Source organism: Botryllus schlosseri, chromosome 3, assembly GCF_051294905.1.
Source record: "Botryllus schlosseri isolate E-star chromosome 3, Bs_hap1, whole genome shotgun sequence".
NCBI lineage: Eukaryota > Metazoa > Chordata > Ascidiacea > Stolidobranchia > Styelidae > Botryllus > Botryllus schlosseri.
The window spans coordinates 6,694,649-6,708,743 of NC_137238.1; the positions used below are offsets into that span (position 1 = coordinate 6,694,649).

Genomic DNA, 14,095 nt, shown 5'->3' on the forward strand with positions numbered 1-14,095 from the left:
AATTTTCAAGTGCTTACATTCCGTCGTCGGACAACCCGCATATAATACAAGCCGCATATAATTTATACAATCACCGTTGTCGCACTCTTCTGCGGTGGAAAGTCCGCAATGTGCAACATTTTTTCGAACGTGAACAGGATAGGGAATTCCTTCGTAAGCACTCATTCGAACAAGGTATATTCCCCGCATTTCATCCACATTATTTGCAATGTTCTCTGTTTCCACACTGTGAACTCGGTCGGCAGTGCTGTGCAATATATAGCGACTATTCATTGTTTTGAAACATATCGAACATTCTTTCAAATTTTCATTTCTTTTCTTGAACTTTTCAGTCGTGACGATACGAGATTCTGCCAACAACGCCATTCATGACCTTGGATTCGAGTGAATTTGGCTCGTAATGAACTCGCCGGACTCAGCAGCTGCTTTTGAATGTTGGTTGGTTAAATGTATTTCGAAGTAGTTATAGCATATTGTTCGGCTGCCTATGGGCAGTAGGGTTGTTCAAAAAAAACTTTTTTTTCCAAATCTCACTCGCCTAGTGACCAAATATGACTCAATTCCAACCAGTAACGGCCGTGCAATCTTGAATTGAAATTTTTAAATTATTATTAAAAATAAAAAAATAAAAATTCTCAAATTTTTCTGTCAACCCCATGAAATTGTTGAGCTGTCTTCAAAGACGATGCAAAGGAAATTTGAGTCAATTCCGACCAGTAGAAGCGGAACTATTTGAGTTTTTCGTTGATAATCCCCAGATCAAGGATAATCCGAGAATTATCAACGAAAAACTCGAATAACTTCGCTTCTACAAGTCGGAATTGGCTCAAATTTCCTTTGCATCGTCTTTGAAGACAGCTCAACAATTTCATGGGGTTGACAGAAAAATCTGAGAATTATTATTTTTTTATTTTTGATAATAATTTAAAAATTTCGATTCAAGATTGCACGGATGTTACTGGTTGGAATTGAGTCAAATTTGGTGTGCATCGTTTTCTTGGACAACCTGACGATTTAGTCATTAGGCGAGTGAGATTTTGAAAAAAAAGTTTTTTTTCAACAACCCTAATGGGCAGTGGTGATGATTGATGTCTTTTCAGATCCCTGCCGAGGCCATCATGATCAATTTTACATGGTAGACAGTCATAATCTTCAAATACAATTGTTCTGCGACGATGGGCCCTTTAGATAATGATTTATCTGATGTGAGTCGTATTTAACCACCACTCGACACAAACGGCAATGCCAATGCCCCTTTTTATAGTGGCAATTACCGGGGCACTTCATGAAAGTGCTTCTGTAGTACCCTGGACTGTTAACAGCTTCTGTAGTACCCTGGACTGTTAACATAATCTTTGAGACAATTCTTGTGGAGTACATCTGAAGCATCTACCATGGCGCTCATTTAACATTTGTACTTTAATTATATCTGCGAAAACTGGGATTTATGATGACGAATAAATAAAATATTATATTAAAATATCGTCCATAGTTGCACTAGCAATGATTGGGAGAGCGTGTCATGCAAGTTACAGCGATGTGTTATCGATATTGAGCTCTGGATGACACGAAATCGTCTCAAGGTAAATGCAGAGTCCAACCAGACCCCCCATCGACACCATCAATTCACCATCAGATTCAGACCAGACACCATCAGATTCAGACCAGACACCATCAGATTCAGACCAGACACCATCGAGGCCAAGACCTGTGTACGTAACCTAAGTATTGTTCACTTCGACGACATGCTCTCAAATGAAAAATCATAATCGACTGAACGTCAAAGATCTGTTTCATGTATATATCCATAAGATCAGTCGAATCAGGAATTACGTAGGCTATTTGAGGATGTATGCAAATGCTCTGCTTTACGGGGCAGACCAAATTTGCATCTACAAGCTACAGAATCTCCAAAACATCGCTGCTCGTTTGGTAACTCGGTCCTGGAAGCGTGATCACGTAGCGCCGCTCCTTAGATCCCTTCATTGGTTACTCGTAAAATTTAGGTTTCTTCTGTACGTCTTCGAATGCACGCAAGGTCTCTTTCATCGATCAGTGGTGCTTTGGTAAATTTCACATATGCCAGCCTTATTTTTCTCATGCCTTCCCAAATCTCCGAGCATCAAATGTGAAGTTGAGGCGACACGCCCCAGTACAATATACATAATCTTATCTGCAAATTTTCCGGAATAATATGGATTACTTTCATCACTTTGATTGGAATCAACGAAAAATCAATCACAATTTTTCCTTCATTTTCCTGTATCTCCTGTGAAATGGAGGAGATTCCTCTTGTTTGTAATCTGCTTTCCTTAGGACCTTAATTTGCTATCTTTAGGACCAAACAAGGTATCTTTCTCTGTATCTGGCATATCATTCATCGAATCTATCAACACTGTCGCAATTGCATATTGTGAGACGATGTTCATGAAGGACATTGAAATGAGTCTCTATAACGCTGTCGAGTTTAGCGCTCCAGAGTATGACAGATATGTTGTGCAAAATATTGTCGAATTCCTTCAACGTATTGTCGTTTGAAGATGGAGCAAATGGATCGACTACCATAAGGGAGTGTGAAAGCAAGAATTCAGGAAGCCAGTTTAAGAATCGTTCAACACCAAATAGCTGGTTGAGAATGTCAGCAGTCATCGCGGTCGCCTCGCCCTTCATTTGGAGACAGTACTATGACGCTGATGTCACAAATTTTCATTAGCCTCAGGCTTGATCTGGCTTAGCGATGTCATTCTTATGTTGTGATATTGCTTAGCGACGTCATTCTTATGTTGTGGAGCATGGTATTTCGCTCTGACTTAACCATTCCATTCTCTTCCATTAATGGGAATATGTGGCGCGCCAGGGCGGCCTCTCCCCAACCACTTGCGCTCCTCTTAGCTCCTCGTTCAGCTTCCCGAATAGCCTTGCGGCATCTTTCTTCACCTCCCTCTCTTTCATGCTGTATGTTAGTAGCAATTCTGGACCGCTTATATATGCCTGCCTTCTATGAAATCCACATATCTCTGGGGGTCGAAGTCAAGAACCTTTTCAACTATCCGAGTGCCTTCCTTTTCTCCCGATGGGGGGGGGGGATATTGCAGTCACAATATTTGATATTGGTGTCCCAGTTGCGTGCGTGGTTGGCTATCGCTTTATCCTTCACGATTATAGATAGATCCTCGTCGTCAATCAGATCAAAATTCTTCCCAAGTTTCAGATGGAGAAACTCCTAACGATGGAACCCCATGGTACCCGGGATCTGCTGACCCAATATCTTCTTCTGGTGGATGTCTGGGCAACGGAGCGGATCATAGGACACTTTCGGCCAAACAGAATAATGCCGAGCCAGGGACCCATTAATGATTGACAAATGGAGTACGGAGTATAGCCCGGTTTTTCATGAGCTCCTCGAGCGGTAGTATGGTCGGCCGTGTAAGTGGTCCACGGATCTTGTCTATGGCTGCGGCCTCAACCGGTGGATCCGGTGGATGTCCCCACATCCTGCCTTAATAAGGCCATCTTTTCGGCAATGGCCCTGACGTCGTGAGCAATTAAATCTAGCAAGAAGTCTATGAATGCCTCATTGTCCGTGATCCGACCTTGTCCGTGATCCAACCTTCAGTGCGGTCAAGTACCTCTTGGCGCATTTTGGTGATAAACTTTTTGTCAACTGTTGTATGCTCCCCGTGTACATTCACGGACCCTATGACTAAACTCTCCATGATCACGATAAGATTCAACTTAACACCGAAATATTTGCGACACGTGATTTTGGCTGCTCGACTTGAGTGACTCAGACAATTATACGCGATGGGTTTATTCAGATCAGCAGCCGTATGTATGTATGTATATTGGGGTTATGGTGCTTAGCAGCTACGGCCTTGTGCACCAGACCAAAGTGTTGTAGGCCGTAGCATCACCAGTGACCGGGGCGGTGAAGTTGGCACAAATTTTATACAGCCCGCGCTTTGTCGGAGCTCTCTTCTATGATGAATTAATAAGCTCCAGCTGCAAGCTCTTGATCCGGCAGAATCTATGGAGTAACAAATAAGTAAGATGATTGGTCAAATTTGATGAGGGATACTTCGATATACAAGCGATTTCCAAGCAAATAAATATTTTCAAAGCCATTATTAAGTAGAGTCCATGTTATCAGGCAATTTATGAGCAAAATTGATGTTATACATAGTCGCTATAGTTGAAGCAGAAAGTAGCGAACGCGCCTATCGCGAAACGGCTTATCCAATAACTAGTTCATAGGTATAGTGTGATTCTCTTAGGTATAGTGTGATTCTCTGAAAGGTTCAGGTTCGTGTGAACGCGAGCCTTTTTTAAAGGTTCTGTGTGAACGCGAACGTGAACCACATGACGTCGTGTGACGTCATATTGCTAATTCCAACCCTACATTTCAGTGACGTGATAGCCTATAATAATGTACACGATACCTAGCGACGACTCGGGCCACATAATGCCACAATGCTGAAGTATTTATTGACGTTTTGAACGTCGCTTAATGTATCAACTGGGGTTATCAAATGATTCAACAATCCCATAAAATCAATATCTTCCATCGCTTTGCCAACAATTTCGATGAGGACTTGCAAGGGACAGTGAGCTTACGCCTTAACGGTCTAGGCCAGATCGGACAATATATTCGCCGTCCGAGTATTGCCACGTTGATATTGAGCAGAGTGTAAAACGTGATTCTATACTTGCTACCGATATTCCCCATTAACAAGTTATACAGCAATAGCCAATGCTCCACTCGCATGGATTTGTAATTATGATACAATAAGCATATGCAATTAAATAGTATATTCATATTGAAATGAACCCGAATATTTTCGGCTGACACTCGTCAGGGGTAATCGTCAGCAACTAGTAGAGAATTGGAAAGAACATTGTATATCAACAATCGTATTGATATGACGTCACCAGCATGAAATTTCGAATGAGAGAGCGTTCAATGTACTATTTTTAGGTGGTACACGAACTCCTTTTGTTGACAGAGTTTTGGTTGGTGTATTTTGATAAAAGTTGATTCCAAGGCACACATGGAATTGTGAACGGCCTCGTCCTACGATTCGAAATCGGTCGTCTCGATAATTATTCGCACAAATCGGATTATCCAACAGATGTTTGCCGATGACAGAATTAATGGCCTTTATAAAGCAAATTGTCACATTTATAAAGGAAAACATAAAAGAGTATCGTTCTAAATCAGTGGTTCCCAACCTTTTTCGTCTCATCGCCCCCTTTTCAAACTCCACACCGATAATCGCCCCCCAAATATTGGGAACCGACAAATGGGCATACAGACTGAAATCACCGGCGAGTTGACTAAGAAAAAAGGTCAACTTTTCGGCTCGACCTCGAAATTACACTTTTCCAGCTAAATTTTGGTGAGTTGACTCCTAAAATAGGTGATTTCTCCGATTTGATTCCAAAAGACCCGTAACAGCACTTCGTCACCCCCCCCCCCATACGTTGGTATTGACCTCCCTCCATAGGGCGATAATGCAAACTTCTGCAGCCCTCAGACCAAACTCCCCCGATACCTCTCTACCGCTACTTCTCAGCACAAATTGTGGGACTGTTTAATTAGTCGGCCTAATTCGCGCGAAGCGCGAAAAATTTATATCATTCATGATTGAATCAGTCAATATGATCGGGAATTGCATGTATATTGGTGTCAATTTTTATCCTCTCTCTACTCATGTATTCTGATTTACGGGTAAAGCTGAGTGAGGTGTCTTGGAAAATGTAGAGCCCGTAAATAATAATTGAACAAAAATGAACATATTCGGGTGGACCCGTGGGTATAATGACTTCGTTACGTAATGACATTTCGTGGCCTGTCTGTTATGTCAAAAGATATTCAAATCGCCTATACGTACTAAACTAAAAGACGCACACGATTTCAAATTGGTATTTCTGCACTGCTGGCAACTAATTTTTCTCTGCGAGATGGCATTTTTTGTGGGGTTCTGATTGCCAGGACAGGAACATTTGGCGGCAGCCATCTAGGTGCCTATGGACAATTAAATATATATGTATATCGTATATATATCGAAGTCGGTCAGCAGAGGGGCAGTCCTTTTCCGTCAAGGTTTTCTCGTTCTGGCACACTTCTCGGAGTCGCATGTTACATGGCCTGAAACTTCATATGTCTTGGTGCGTCATGGTGTGATAATGGCTGACGTCGAGATGCCCATTACTATACCTCATGCGTATTACTTCTTGGAGGAAGGGTATCCAACAAGCAAGAAGTATGTGACCACGAAATGACGCGCAGAGCGAAAATGTTTTGAAAGAGTTGCCTAAATTTCTAAATAATACTCTATAATTGATGTCAATTCACGAAAAAAATTGTGGGCCCCCTTCGATCTCGGGCCCCCCATCCCAATTGGGGGTTTGGGTGAGGCAGTTACGGTCATGGACGCTAATATAGCCATTTCCACGCGCCATCGCCCCCTTCGTCCGTTTTCGCCCCCCTATCGCCCCCTTGGCTCTTTTCGCCCCCCTGGACCGACAAATCGCCCACGTTGGGAACCACTGTTCTAAATGAACGATGCATGTTTCGTTAGGTGAGATTGATATGTCAACTGCGGTTAGGTAATCGTGACTGCTTAGTATTTATTCAGAAGAGGGTTGTGAAATGGCAGATACATAAGCAGAATTTTCCTCAAAGCTTATTCTCTTAGCGACAGTTTTTGTCTATGAGATAGGCTGAAAATAGTGGAAACTTATTGTTCCATTGATGGTCATCGCACACTGGAATCGTTGTACAAGATTCCGTCTCGATGCTTCGATGCATTGTTCAGTTATTTCGATAAAGTGTACGGCTGGAATATTATCTACACAGTAGGCCAACATAGCAGTCAAATTCAATATTTGGTTTTGATATGGTCGGCGGAGGCTTTTCAATGTGGTCAGTCTTTGTACTGTTCTGTTCCACCAATGCCGTCGAATGGCGATTTGCCATGGCTGGTTGCAAAAAAACGACCAATTAGCAGCAACATAAGTCTTCTTCGTGTTTGGATAAATTCAAGAAGTTTTTGCAATTTTTTGTATTGTGCTGCGCTGCCATCGGTGTAATATTCAATTTTTCTCAGCTTTGGTAATTTTCTTTTGAGGAAGTCAACGGTATTTTTTTTGATTTCATACACCATCGCGACATCGTGTGTTGAATCTTTCGAGAGAAAACACACGCTCTAATGTGCTAGCTTGGCGCCATCCTTATGATGGCACACAACCGGGTGAACGGGACAATTTTTGTGGGTCCAGTGGTAGCCTTGAGCCTCATCCTGTGTGCGGAGTGAATAATTTTCACTAAAATCCATAAGGCATATCACAGTTCCTTCTTCTATTGACTGCTTCCAGTGTTTTTCTTCTATTGACTGCTTCCGATGTTTAAGGTGGCTCGATTGTTGGCTCGTTAAGGCCTCTGCGCACTGAACTCGCGATCTCGCGACGCAACATCGCGAGTTGCGAGTTGCGAGTACTAAGTCGCGACGCAATGCACACTGCTACCAAATGAGTACTCGGTAGTGCCCACAAGCGGCAACTACCTCAAACGCCAGTTCTGCCAGAAATCTCTCCTCATATCCCGGTGCACAACTTCTTACATAATGTAATCCCGGTGCACAACTTCATTTAGCTCTGTAGTATTCAAAATAACCTCCCATTTATCTCTTTCATTTAGCTCTGTAATATTCAAAATAACGAATCATGACTCTGGCTACAAATCTTCCACTCAAACATCTTCCAATATCTCTTCCAAAATCTTCCACTCAGTTTTGTAACTAGTATTGGTTATACGCTTAGTTGACGTTTAGTTGGGTAATGCTTGTGACTATTGCTACCACCTTTGACAGGAGGTAGGCATAGGCCTACTGTAATTACTTGAACTTTGCTCTTTTCTGCATGACAATAAGGCCTCTTTTTATTTGGTGTCGTTGAGCAGTCTGATTCTGGGAATCCACATCAGCCGCAACTGGGGAGACGTTGATCGAGCCCCCTGAAACTATCAAGCACCATGAGGGTCTACATGTCGTATTGAAAATATATGAACTCATGTCACCATCGCTAGATGCCGAAATGCTCACATCCGCCTGATCTTCCAGCAGCACTGGTTGTGAACTAAATTATCGACTGAACTAAAAATAAACCAGCAACAATTTGAAAATTACTCGAATGCTGAACTAATGACAAAATGGCATCCATTACTCCTTGTGGGTCAAGACTGGGTACAGAAAACTCATTTGAGAGTAAGATATCCAAGTTTCGGGAACGGCTGCAGCCAACCCACTGGGAATATCCTTCCGCTTCTTGTGTTTTCTGCCATATTGTGTCCGAAGACTTGTCCAACGTCGCTGGCAAAGATCAGCTGAAATAGAAGGTCAGAGTTATAAATGTCTGGTCTCCCAGCTGACTATGTACAAGTTCATATACTTACGAGCAACTGAGAGGGTAGCTGCGATATCTCTCCACGCATCCTCGATCACTGACCCGACCGTCTCAAAATATCTCGTTAATATATTTCTATAATGTCCAACTTCCGTGCTGTAGTTATTTGATCCCATGGATGATAAAGCGGCCAAGTGGCCGTCGTGGAGAACTGGGAAATTCGGCTCGCCAATTTCCATCAATGATACTGCCATTTGATCCAACAACGTCCCCTTGAATACCAATGTCGGCCCTTCTGCTACTGTTACTGGATTGCAAATAATTATGCAAAACAACTGCAGCCTGCACAACAACTTTGACCCGCTCTACATCACAGCTGATTGGACGATAGAAGACCTGAAATCGAACTGCTAGTATCCCAAAAGCATTTTCTACGACCCTTCTAGCTCTTCTGGGCCTGTAGTTGAAAATTCTCATTGCTCTCCCAAGAAAACGTCAAGGGTATGGTTTAAGCATACCAATTTGTAATGGAAAGGCATCATCACATGCTAAAAATAAGGCATGATAATGTTGCTCGAAGGCAAAAAGTTGGCTGGAGGAATTGCCAAAGTGTTATTTTCAAATCTCTTTCCCATTTGCGAGTTGCTAAACACACCTCCGTCACTGTGAGGTCCACAGTCACCAATATCAACCAATATAAAACGGTGATTTGCATCACAGACGGCCAAGAGAACGAGTAAAAAATAGCACTTATAGTTATAGAATTCACTGCCGGAATTGGAGGGAGCCTTTAGTCTTATGTGTTTCCCATCCATTGCACCTATGCAATTGTGGAATTGCCAAATGCTGTCAGAGTCACGATTTCTTGCCCCTTTGCTGTTGTAGGCTTCAACGCGATTAGTTTATTCCATATAGCCTTACAGCATTCGTCAACAATCACCCCAACAGTGGTGTGACCAACTCGGAAAGAAAACGACAAGTCTTGTTGGGTAGCACCAGTTATCAAATACCTGCAAATAACATATTTCATAACAAATTTGAGATACTGGATTACAATCTTATATCCAACCTCAATGTAACAATCAGTCTTCTTTGGGGAACAATTGCTTTTCTAAAATTTGTATCCTCATGGAAAATAACCTCCGTTATTAAATCCAATAATTTATAGAATTTTTCTCGTGACATCCGAAAATATTTATGACACAGTTGCGGGTCCCCATTTTCACACAGAAGACTTTCTGCCAAGAGAAACTCGGACTTCTCATCTCTTTCCTGCCATAAAGTCATGCGTCTGAAATGATCTGCTCAAGAAAGTTACGTACACCAAATTACAGCAGAGAAATACAAATTCAGCAGCTAAATGACACAGACACACCTGCTGACACCTGGGAAAGCATCTTCAAATAAACTGTAAACCAAACAAGCTTTCAAAGTCACATTACGAATCTTTCTTTTCCTGTTGTTCATTTTTCCGCTCAAACTAGGATATACTATTGTGTACAGTATTACTATACTAGTGTGCACTGTACTCAAAAGCTCGATAAAATGGAACATTGATGGAATCTGACATCTGTAACATGCTACATAATCATGTCAAAGGTTATACGGTCTTGAGATCTATTGGTATCAGAAATTTCGATTGCAACTCGACACACTTTGACCACTTGTTTTTCGGGCAGTGCATAAGGTAGGTTACATAAAACCAAAATCCATTACGCTTCCGTAACGACACACACACACACATGTTATATATCCCAATCATTTTCGCTCTGAAACTATCAACTGTCTCATGGACTCGGCCGTAACAGCACTTCGTCAGCCCCCCAAAAAACTTTAGTCTTGGCCCCCCATAGGGTTATAGGCCGAACTTCTGGGGGGCTTCGCCCCAAAGACGCCCCTACGGCGATACACTCTTTACCGCTATTCCTCACTTATTGGGAGTTTGGTTAGTGAATCAGCTTTTGTCGCCTAAGCGCGCAAAGCGCGGAAAATTTCTAGAATTCATGATTTCGTCGGTCAGTATGATCGGGAATTGCATATTTGTTATCTATTTTTATCTTTTCTCTGCTCACGTAATAAGATTTGCCGGTAGAGCTGAGTGAGGTGTGTTTGAAAAGGTAGGGCCACTCAATAATAATTAAACATCTTCGGGCGTATACCCGTTGGCAGGAACGAAACAGCACCTCGTCAGGCCCCCATCACGTTGTTCGCGTTTGTCACGAAACCATCAGCCAGCGCGAGGCGCGAAAATTTTGAAAATTTTCAAAAAATACTCCATTATTTATGCTAATTCACGTAATATTTTAGGGCCCCCTTCGAGCTCGCCCCCCCAATTTTGGGTTTAGGGTGCGGCAGTTACGTTGCTGCATGGACTTCAAGTACCGGTGTGACTCTTCACAAAGTATGCCTACTGATACAGCTGACGGCACAAAAGTGCTCTTTCAATTATGCTGCAAGATCTACAATGACCTCAAAGTCAATCTTAATTCGATAAAGAAACTATTGCAGTCGTCGTAACACATAAATACCATGGTATACTACAGCGGTGACTCGACTTGACTCGAGTCAAAACTAAAAAAGTGAGATTGACTTGGGACTCGGAGCCTTGTGACTTGGTTCCAATCCTGGCACGGACCCTTGTACACTAGGGCTGTTCAAAAATAACTTTTTTTTCCCGATTCAAGCCGGTCACCTCTTAAATCGTCAGGTTGCAGTAGAAAACCTTGCTCACCAAATTTCACTCGATTCCAACCAGTAAAGGCCTCCGCAGATCCAATTAAAATTTTTAATTTATTATGGAAAATTGAATAAAAAATTTTCCAAATTTTTCTGCCAACCCCATGAAATTGTTGAGCTGTCTTCAAAGACGTTGCAAAACAAATTTGAGTCAATTCTGACCAGTAGAAGCGGAGTTATGTGAGTTTTTCGTTGATAAATCGCGGATTATCCACCGATCAAGGATAATCCGAGAAATATCATCGAAAAACTCACATAACTCCGCTTCTACTGGTCAGAATTGACTCAAATTTGTTTTGCAACGTCTTTGAAGACAGCTCAACAATTTCATGGGGTTGGCAGAAAAATTTGGAATTTTTTTTTTTTTAATTTTCCATAATAAATTAAAAATTTTAATTGGATCTGCGGAGGCCTTTACTGGTTGGAATCGAGTGAAATTTGGTGAGCAAGGAAATTTGTTTTGCAACGTCTCTGAAGACAGCTCAACAATTTCATGGGGTTGGCAGAAAAATTTGGAATTTTTTTTTTTTAATTTTCCATAATAAATTAAAAATTTTAATTGGATCTGCGGAAGCCTTTACTGGTTGGAATCGAGTGAAATTTGGTGAGCAAGGTTTTCTACTGCAACCTGACGATTTAAGAGGTGATCGGCTTGAATCGAAAAAAAAAGTTATATTTGAACAGCCCTATTGTACACTTCATAGTTCAAGGAATAACCAAGCCCTAGGGGCTGGGATGCCACAGCCTCACATATATTTGCTACTAAGGCAGCAGTCGAAGCACGACTGTGTCCTTCCACCCCACTCAAGGGGCCCGACGACCACTCAGGGTCTCCTTCCATAATCCACAACCATATTAATTCTAGATCAGGGGTCACCAATGCGGTACTCACGGTCCCCAGGTGGCCCGTGAGGACCAGACGAATCGCCAGCGGGCCTGTTCTAAAAATGGATGGAGTAACAGCCCTCAGTGAGCTTTTACATAACGAGATTGATTCATTTAGCTGTTCTTGTGTAAATCACACTTGGCCTACATGTAACTTAGTTACTCCCGCCATTTACCCGCTTCAAAAATTTAGTGTTTTGGGCTGTAACTCATTTTGTGTTAACAATAGCGAAAACTTTCCTCTTAGGGTCATAGGTACATATGACATATGACATAGGTATTTCGGGCCGACCCTTTCGTTGAAGGACATTGAACACATGAAGTTTCGCCCAACTAGAGTATGGGCAAAGTGCGGTGCCATAAAATCGGTGGGGATAAAACGTAGACCCAAATTGATCGTCGCTCATTTGCCTAAACCTTCTATATGTCCGATATGCCCGATCGTTGAAATGGTCGGAACCGGATTATCCCGAGTGTTCCCTAATTTAAAGTTTCTTAGAACTGCGTTGCGTAAACTGGTTGTCGCATCGTATAACTGGTTGTCTGCATTTTTTCTGTTTCATATATGACTGTGAAAACGTAGCACGCTAACATTAAAATGCATTATTACGATGCGCGATGCTTGGGTAGCGAGATGCCAATAAAACTCGCATTTGGGTCGGAGTTAAAAAAGTTTGAGAACATTGCAGTAAATTGTGCCCATTAAATTAGGGTTGCCATACGTCCGGAATTTCCCGGACATGTCCGGAATTTCACTGAAAAATCTGCGTCCGGGAGGAATTCCCAAAATATGCCTAAATGTCCGGAATTTTGAAGGCTTGACGCAGGCTCAAAAGTTTTTCGTAAATCAACATACACAATAGTGTTTTCAAGCAGATTTATGCTATTCAAAATTGTTCTTCGCGCCGCGCGCGAGGTAATGCAACGTATAATGATATTAGTAGGGGCACCAGGCACCACCCTCCCCAAAAATGCAATCAAAATAAATTTAAATACCCATCATTTACAGAAATAAGTCTGATTGTAATCGCAATTATAAGCTAACGGTATATTCCTAGAGTTGGTTAAGGCCGATTGGATGCTTCAGTCACAGACAGAGATTCCAAATCTTGGGGTCGTTCGCTTTTATGTGGGGATCGCGTTGACGTTGGACGTAATCAGCTGTCTAGACCGTGAGTAAGTTTGGGCCAGATGAAATTTTTTAGTGATCAGCTTATCATGTTTTGAGCTTTGCCACGGAACATTTTCAAGTAGAAAATGAGGTCACGACCATAAAACGGTGGAAATCACTGGACGTGCAAACTACTGGTGCATTTTATAGTAGCCTAATATATGGAAGAATCAATATTATTGACAGAAATCATACTCAAAATTCAACTGCCAAATGCATATAGTAAGTGCCCAACAAGTTACATCGACTACCCTATGGTGGGCTCAAGATCAGTGCTTTTTGGGGCGGAAGGGGGTAGAAAAAATGTTTGTTGCGGACCTGATTAAAACACACAAACAGAAGCCCCACCGACCTAACAGTATAGCAGGGCTGTCAAACACAATCCTGACAGGCCAGACACTGCCCACCAGATGATTTCATCCGGCCCGTGTAGGAATCTATTGCAGACCCTAGCACAGGGGTGGGCAAACTTTTGAGCTCCCGGGCCGCATTCAACGTCTGAATCCATTCGCGGGCCGCACCATATAAAATTGCGATTATAAATCAAAACGCAATGTTGGTATTTGATTAGTGATGACATGAAGATAATATATATGTTAATTTAAAACAAACCAAACATTGCTTTAATGATATCGTACACGCGTTAGAAACAGTGGCGAGATTTAATAGGCTGGTCGACATCAATAACCAATTTGTCAAAACTATGGAGATGAAAGTCGGTCCCGATTCTTGGAACAATATTGAAATTGAAATTACGTCCGAATTGCGTCAATCTCGATTAGGTTTTATGTGATGTTTAGCAGTTGAAACCTTTTAAACTGCGGGGCCTTGTGATCGGGCTTTCGCGTCAGAAATTGAACATAAAAAAAGTAATATGAGAAGTAGTTACCTCCGAGCAAG

The 14,095-nt window shown here is 42.0% G+C and overlaps 1 pseudogene; it reads right to left on the reverse strand.

Moving 5' to 3' along the window:
* Nucleotides 1-8,539: 8,539 nt before the first annotated feature.
* On the reverse strand, nucleotides 8,540-9,690 carry LOC145435543 (uncharacterized; annotated as a pseudogene).
* Nucleotides 9,691-14,095: the final 4,405 nt, after the last annotated feature.